We start from the raw sequence: 9,415 nt of genomic DNA, 5'->3' as shown, positions 1-9,415 counted from the left end.
GTTGAAGCCATCGAGCGTAGCGTGTAATTTTACAGTCTAATGTTACCAGGAGAACCACCAGGAGAACCACCAGGGGCCGTGGCTTTTCCCTATTTGAACACACTGAGCAGCCCCGGTTATAAGCAGTTGGCCATGCACTTTAATGCTCGGGTTTATTAGCACTTTGGCCCATAGTGTAACCTGCTATTATCACCATATGAAAAGGAAAACACGCTTTATTTTATTGCGAGTGCTGAATACTTGCAGCCCCACCGTGGTCTGGCCTCCTGCACATTATTAATTCAGTGTTATCAAATGGATGCCATGTGTTTGTATACTACCCAGTTCCCACACAAGTGCTACTTTTTCATTGCTGTTGCTCTGTTTGGTAAAAGGACATTAGCCACAGTGGAAATCTCTGTTTATCACAAGTGAAGGGGTTGTTCTAAACATAGACCTACACTGCGGGAAAAAAGACAGAATATTTCAAAATAGAAAATGGAAATATGTAAATATGTAATACACAAGGCTTCTTCATTGGCTTTTTTCATTTTGGTTGGTTTGTTTGTGGGAAATTTGCAAATTGGTAAGGTTACTGACACTACCAGTCAAAAGGTTGGATACACTTTTTCAATTTACTTTATCCTTTATTTTCATTACCTACCACATTGTAGGTTCTCCCTGAAGGAAAGATTTGCATGAACAAATATGGTATGGATTTTATATAGAGCTTTTCCACCTTCAAGACACTCAAAACACTTCACATTTAGGAACCACTCGCTCATTCACACACACATTCATACACCAGTGTACAGACACCAGTGTACAGACACTGGGGGCCAGATGGATTAAATGTCTTGCCCAAGGACACGATGACAGCATTCATCTGTGTGAGCTGGAATTGCACCGTCAACGTGTGTGTCAGTGTATCTGACTGCTCAACCAATTACGTTTCGAACCCTCAAACTTTAGATCAGTGGACAAACACTCAACTGATCTACTGCCACCCAAATGAATGAAAAAAAAACAACAACTTGTATAAAAACACACACCCTTTGCTTTGATCACTGCACTCTTGGCTTTCCTTAATCCTGACATGTCACACCTGTGAACTGAAAAGGAGACTTCATTAAGAAGCTAATTGAGAGAAGGCCACAGGTTTCCATAAGTGTCGACAAATCAAAGGGTAGCTAACTAGGAATTTGAATATTTCTACATATAAAACATATTTAGATGAGTTATTTAACTTTTTTGACTACATAATTCCATACACCTTTTATCATGTGTCCAAACTTTTGACAGGTAGTGTATATTTCATCAATTTTAATTGCTGGGTTTCAGATGGCATCATGTGCATTACAGCTATGGTTGTTAAATAGTGACTTTTTGGATCTAGTCATTAATAGAATTAATCAGGTTCAATATGTGTGAATATACATATTGGATATTTCATGGCAAAGCACAATGCAATCAATAGAGAAATCTGGCTCTTGCCCTCCATCTGGGAGTCTGATATTATCACATTATAGAATCTGAAAACCACCAATATATGTTGATATTAATACATCAATTCATGTGCTGATGGTCTCTGCAGCCACCACCAATCATACACTATATTCACACGTAAAGATGTAGTACTCATCTGGTTATCTTTCATTTTCAAATATGTGGTTGTGAATTTGGTGGTGTGTCAGTTTATGGGTTTTAGCTTCCTATAAGCAACTTTTGATGGGCTTTTTCACATACAAAAGATAAAGGCGGTACAGTTGAGCCCATCTTCACAACAAGAAAGTCCCAGACAGCATGGGGCCTTTCTGTGTGAACTTTCTGGAGGAGAATGTTCTCCTCATGTCTGTGTTTCTTCCGGGTGCTTAATTTTCACCTTATTATTATTATACATTTTAAATTGTTAAACACTATGGCAACTGTGGCTTCCAGTAATATCAGAATTTAAAAATACTTTCAGCAGTTCCATGTTAAAGTGAGTCATTTTATCCTGGGCTATCCCAGTAGCTGCTGATAAATACAGCATTACTCAAAAGACAAAGTGTTGAAGTCATGTTCCTGGTGCAGCTGTAGTGCATACAGTAAGTCACAGCAAAGTCCAAACATGTGCTCCTGTGGCCAGCGGCTGTCCCCTGGAGAAGATTTGCCGTTTTCTGTCAAGGTCAATCATTGGACCCTTCTCTTCCCAAGCTGTCAAAGATAGATTTTTATACTTGACCAGTGTCTTCCAAACTTTTCACACCAACTGGCTTCAGAGTTATTTGAGTTCATTTAATGTACAATCATCTTGGTCTGAGGTCTGAACTTGGGCTGTATCAGAAACAAGGTGTGGCCAAACTAAACTGGGACTAAACCTTGACTAAACCAGGACTGAACAAAGTCTAAATAAAATAAAGGTGCTTTGCCTGGAATGTTTCACCATGTAGCATTAAACATATCTATCCCCATGGAGACAAGTAGGTGATGCCACTAGGTCAAGTTACAGGTCAGATATGTGAAGAGGTGACGCTGCACACTGTAAGAATGCATATTTTTTCAATAATAAAAAAAAAACTGTTGTTTTTTTTGTTTTTGTTTTTTGCAACACCTGTATTGGACAAATCCAATATATAACTTTAATGCCATAAAGTGGAAAATTTCAGATAAAGCAACAACTTTTCCATGAAGAAATGCAGATGGCACCACAAAAGTTGAATAGTGCAGCTTTAAAACAGACATATTGTGCTTGAGTTTGCTATATAGTTCTAATCTATGACACTCATGGATCATTATGTTATAATTTGAACATTTTAAATTGATCTAAAATAACTGACTTCCACGTGAGAAAACTGCAGTGCTCAATGGGAGCTGTAAACGTCATCACAACAAAGAGCCCTCCTATGCTGCAGATCACACTAGTGAGTACCAGACCTTTTCTCATTTACGCCAAAATGACTATGATGTGCTGTTGAATCCTACGTGTATGACTGATTAAGAAGATAAAATTGGGGAGTGAAGTACAGAGCAACATATACAAGTTGCGGAGAGAATGGGGGTTTATTGGAGCAATGACGTCTTGAATACAGGAGTAAGATCACTCAAACATGCATGAATCACTCTAAATACAACTTCAAGAGGGCAAATCAGAAGGGAAATAACTATTACATGATTAAAAGCTCTAAAAGGTCAAGTAGTCATAGTTCCACTTTCAAGATAATTTCCACACAACAAAAAGATACTTTGTTCAGTTTGCAAAAGACAGGGGCAAATGATTGTTAAGATATTTCTGGAAAGATAAAAACTAATTTGTTTACATTTACACAACGTGACCTGGTTTCAAAACACAAAGCCAGCCCATTGTTTGCACCTAAATCATTGTGCTTAGACCGGAATAAAATTTACAAATGTTCTGATACACTAATGTTACAGCTGCAGGGGTGCCAAAGCATTATTATTGTATTAGAAGTAATTTTCTACCACACATGCAACCCATTTGTAGATTATTTTAATAGCGGCCTTTGAGCTACACATGTTCTATACTTTCAAAACCAAATGTACACAGAGTGGCTGGGGTTGTTTTATATAAACCTGCATTTCTACTGGATGTGATTAATCTATTGCCCACAGCGTCGGACTGGCTAGACACTTATCTCATGGCACAGTGTACAGCCTTTTGGAAAACAAGTAGTCAGTTCTAGACCATAGTATTTTGCATATGATGAGAATAGACCATACTGCTACCTTAGAGATGATCACCAACTAACAAGGGATGAAAAGAAAAAAAAGATGATGACAAGATTTTTATTGTGAAAAACTAGTTCATTTTAAACAGTTTGCAGTGCTCCAAAGTTCTTCCTCACTTACCTTATGCATTCCGAGCATCCTAATTACTCGCAGCAATGAGTTTATAAGAGCTTTTCACACCTTTCAGAGACCAGGGAGGTGTTTTGCCATCACTATAAAGCCAAAAACAACTAGCATGTTAAGCACGCACTCTCTGATCCTCAAACAATAAAACGCTTTATAACTAGATGTGCCCAGAATGCAGCGGTTTATTTAGACCTCAGGAGCTGCTTATACAATGTGTCCTGTTGCTCAAATACTTGGAAAACATGGAGATGGGATGCACAGGTATACAGAAGGACGATGGAGCAACCAAAAGGACCGGTGCCAAGAACAGGAGCCACTGGAGAAGAATGCTCTGCCAAAAGAGTGTGTGTGTGGTATGGCAGAACACTGATGACATTTGAAAGAATTTGATAACATCCTACGTGCCGTGAGGTGTAGGGAAAGATCCAGGTTAAGTAAGGTATTTGTACTTTGTATTTGAATCACTCCTCAGTGCCGCTGGAGACTGGAGTAACCTATGCAGAGGTCGACTATAGTGCTGCGCCCGAGGAGGATGTATCTAATGGTGGGTTTCAGGTGACATCACAACATCCTATAGGAAATTCTATATAATATTTCACACACATGCAATGTTTGAGGTAATACAGTAAGTTCTTAGGTGTAGACATTGATGGATCTCGTTCAACATATGTAAAAATTTACCTTTAGTTCTTTTTTTATGACAATACAATTTAATCACCGGGGTAAATAGTCTCTTGCCCCCAGCTTGGAGTATGACATTATCCCATTGTAGAGTCTGAAAACCACCAATAATCCTTTCCACATAATGTCTGGCTGTAGTTCCACTTTACTTCTACGTCAGAACTGTATTGTATTGTATTGTATTGTATTGTATTGTATTGTATTGTATTTATTAGGGGGAAACTAAAACGTGAGATGGTTCAATAAAATATGGATGTAATCACTCCCAGATGGGGAGCGAGAGTCACTTTTCCTATTAATTAACTCTAACTTTAATAAGAAATATCAAAAAAGTGCATACATGTTGAACCCCCCGTCTGTATTAAACTTTATTGGCCTATAATGTTGAGCAGGGACGTCAGACTGGGGGGGTTAAGAGTATTGTTGACCCAGGGCCCAGTGCAGGGAGGGGGCCCCTACTAACTCTGTAATATGCTTTTTTCATAAGACAAGGTGTAGTGCAGGCCCCCCCGAGATGATTTTACCTCTAGAATTTGGTGCTACACCCCTGATGGTGAGATGTCATCTGAAACCCAGCAGCAGCCATAGCATTTACCCCAGAACTAACATAAAACTTACCGTAGCTCGCTGCACATCTGGCCACTATATTCATTCTTATTGCCTTAGCTGAGGCCCATTCTCTTAGTCACATTTATGATTGTTAGAAAAATTGTGGTATACTAAAAGCAAATAATACTTGTGTGGGGTATAAAGTAGCAACAGTCAGTAGTCACAAGTTAATGATTTGTATATTTGGAAATCCTTCACGAATGAAATTACAGAGTTACTCATCTGTCCAGTATTAAAACTAAACCAGTGCTATATTACAGACTGTGCATGTCTCAACTTCTTCACCTCGGGTACGGTCAACATTTTTCACATATCCTCCAGTTTATAGGGTGTTAGACTGATGTTTACTTGCAGTTCACTCCCCTCCTCTCCTAACTTGCAACATCACATGACTCCCTCTATGCCAGATCTTTCCGAATAAAGACCACTCCCCACTTGTTTATATTTGTCTGGCTGTGTGCATTGCCATGGCATTTTCACAATAGCCAAAGGATACGCACTGATGACTTTCTCTCTCGTGCCAATAGCAGGTTAACATACTTTGGCTCAGCGTTAGCATGTCCCAACAACACCTTAATGCATCAAAGCTTCTTCGGATATCATTATTCATCTGGCCCCGGGATATGAACTCTGTAAATACAAGCCATAGTTAATCCTCATGTAACGCAGGCTAGACTAACAGTAACTCGGTTTAGTATAGGGCAGTGTTATTGTGATTTCATTGACCAAAATGTTTCCATCACATTTTTCCGTCAGTTTAATATTTTTGCTGTCTGAAATGAAATAAAAAGTAGCCATAAAAACCAAAACTATGACTAAAATTGCGTACATTTTGGTAGACTTAAAGGTCCTATACTACGCGTTTTTCTAATCTATGTTATAATGTTGTTTCCTCATAAAAACACACCTGGAGTTGTATTTTGTTTTATTCATACCTGCTTAACACACTAATACTGCATATTTAGGTTGAGTTCTTATTTGTTCCACCTAATGATGTCATGTGGTAATACAGGAAGTGCTCCACTGTGTTGAACAAAAAGTAAAAGGTGGGTGTTAACTTAAACTACTGCTTCATTACATCACAAGGTGGAACAGAGCATTTCGAGCTTTGGAGATGGAGACAAACTAATAACAAAGAGTTGCTCAAACATGTGTGAATGAAACAAAACAACTCCAGGTTTGTTTTTGATGAGGTAACAACATTTTAACATGGCCTAAAGCTTACAAGAGTCAGTCTTGAATAATACAGAAGCTAAAACTAGATATTTTTGTTGAGTAAAAGTACTGATATGTTTCTGAAAATAATAAAGACTAAACTTAAATTATCAATCATCAAATCCCAAAGCCTCACACCAGATCATAAACAAACTCAACATCTAAGGAACATGTCTGCACCTGTCCCATGAAGCAATAGCATACAGTTTATATAGTTTAAAAAGTATGATCTTTGCGTTGACTAAAGCTACATTGAAATATTTCGTCAAAATGAACTCTGGTATAGTGCATTGTCAGTAGATCTAAGCATGGAGTATGGGTTAGCGTGGTCCGCATTTAGCCCCAAAGCCCTGCGCCAAATATAGGCTCACGCTGCAGCCAGGGACATCTTTAGTCCTGTGGAGAGAGGCTTTACTTAATGTGAACTGGTCTGCTACATGGATATATGCAGAGTTATGCAAAGTGAAAGTGTTTATTTTCTACTTTTGAGATTTTGCAGTTATACTACATCTTACACTACACCACATCTTATTAGTTCTGTAACTGCACCTCACTGGATGAAAGTGCAGTTTTCTGGGTAAAGAATAGAGAAGAGAGTGTCTCCTTTAAAAACACTTTTTAGCGTATTGGCTAAAAGGAAAGAGGCTTTATTTTAACACCTATAAGTGCAAAGAGGACACCGTGCAAAATGTGATAACAAACACTGCTCTTGGAAATAAAACGGGATTGTGGGTGAGTTTTATAACTTTTATTATGCAGAACAGTGCACCGTATAGACAGCAAATGAGTTTTTTGGGGGAAAAGCTGTCCAAAAATATTGATCCGCAATGAATAATTCACCAGGATCTTGGTCACTTAAATCAGAGGATCTTAAAGGGATTTGTGACTGAATAACTGGGTCTTTGTGGGTTCAAATGACCATTGGACATGTCATGACCGTGGACACGTGGTACCTGAGTGATGCAGACTAAATCTTATACTTTTATTTTAGAAAACACTAGTGCCTTGTAGTGCAAATGTCCAGTGCTATAGATTAACACTGACATGACACGGTCTTACCTCAGTCACAGCAGAAGACACATTTTACAAGTCAAACAAAGACTTCTCCACAGAAGCAGCCTGAGGTCTAAGTGATTACTCTGAGGTTACACAGTGTTCTCTCTCCCGCAGTAAACAGTGGGAGATAGGGATAAAGATAGAGAGAGACGGAGAGATAGGGAAAGCAAGGGATGAGGGAAAAGGAAAGAGACAAAAAGAGGGAAAGAGAGAGGGAGAGAGAGAAATATATATGGAGAGAAAGAGGGAAAGAGAGGAGGAGAGGAAACCAGACAGGGAGAGAGGAGAGATGGAACGAAAGAGAAAGGTGGACACAAAAAGAGGGAGAGGACGAGAGGCAAAAAGCGTGAAAGAGAGAGGCAGAGAGACAAAGTACGGAAAGAGAGGGAGAGATATGGAAAAATAGAGGGGAGAAAAAGGGAGAGAGAGACAAAAAGGGGGAAAAGAGGGATGAAGAGAGAGTGACAAAAATAGGGAGAGAGAGAGAAAGAGGGAAAAAGAGGAGGAGAGAGACAAAAAGAAAAAGAGGGACCCAGAAGGAGAAAGACAGAGGGAAGAGAGACAATCAAAAAGAGGGGAAGAGGGAGAAAGAGACAAAAAGAGGCAACAAGAGATGGAGCAAAAGAGAGAGGGGAAGACAAAAAGAGGGAGAGGAAGAGAGACAAACAGCTGGAAAGAGAGAGGTAGAGAGACAAAGTATGGAAAGAAAGAGGGAAAGAAAAGAGAAAAAGAGGGAGATAGAGGGAGGGAAACGGAGAGGGCGGCAGACACACCTGAGGAGACTGTAAATGACATCAGATATGCTGGCTCTACATGACAAGACTTGTACACATTCAAAATTAATACTATTCATTTGTACGTTGACAGGAATGATCATTCTGTATGTGCTATTAGTGAAATCATTATTTATACTTGTCTGGTCAAATCTCTTACTGTAAATAAAGTCATCTGATGTCACTGCTGTAATCACCGACTACACAAAATGGAATTGAAATGTTAATTATTTATAAGACTGTATACAAACTACTGGATTGACCGCTAAACTTTAAAGAGGTGGTATTTTAGTTTTATGAAGTATTAACTGCTAACCAACATATTTCAAAAAGTTACCTTTTATTCTTTTGAAAATGCTATATTTGCAGCAAATAACATATTAATTCATTTCAGTTTGCTTTTTGATCCTCTGAGTCTCCCGTCCCTTTGCTCTGAGGGCTAAGTCACTCCCCCTTCAGAGCGCAATGTGCATCCCATTAATGAAACTGTTGAATATTGCTCCAGGTTTGTGAAGTTGTAGTGTGCAGATTTGTAACATGCTATTAAATATATTTATGGGGGAATGTGAGGATGACATCAGCTGCAAAGTATCAATAGAGAAGCCAAACATAATTAAATTTTTTTTTTAATTTAAAAAGCCAATAATAAAATAAGTACATAATAAGGCCAAAATTATGAACTTAACCACACAATTTATCTATATATAATAATAAATAATAATAATAATAATAATAATAAAACAGTGTTAAAGTCTCATCTTGTTCTTGTTGACCAATCACATGTCTTGTCTCATCTTGTGAGAATTGTACCTTGCCCCACCCATAGTACAAACACATATCTGTCTTTTAGATAAATGCTGTAATACCATATAATAGCATGTTAAAAGTATGTATGACCTAGCCTTTTGGTGGAGCTCAGAATGCTTTTGGTTTGTTTACATTCACATTCACAAAGTTTACTTCCTTCTCCAAAGTGATCCTTAATAGAGGCATCTCGTAAAAATTCATCCCTGAGGTGAGCATTATCTATAAACAGTTAGCAGTTTCTTCCACGGTGAGATCATCACAAGTGCCCCTGCCGGATTTGTTTTTGGAAATGCTTCGAAATATGTCAACAGTAACAAATAGATTCAACATGAGCGTGTGTCACCACTGTAGAGTGGGGGCTGATGGGTAATAGATGACATTACAGTGTGAGGATATTACTGTCCCCGGATTAGCACAACAAAGGAGATGCAGTTCAGATA

The sequence above is a fragment of the Periophthalmus magnuspinnatus genome, chromosome 17 (assembly GCF_009829125.3).
Source record: "Periophthalmus magnuspinnatus isolate fPerMag1 chromosome 17, fPerMag1.2.pri, whole genome shotgun sequence".
NCBI classification, from domain to species: Eukaryota; Metazoa; Chordata; class Actinopteri; order Gobiiformes; family Gobiidae; genus Periophthalmus; species Periophthalmus magnuspinnatus.
This window is presented reverse-complemented; position numbering follows the sequence as displayed.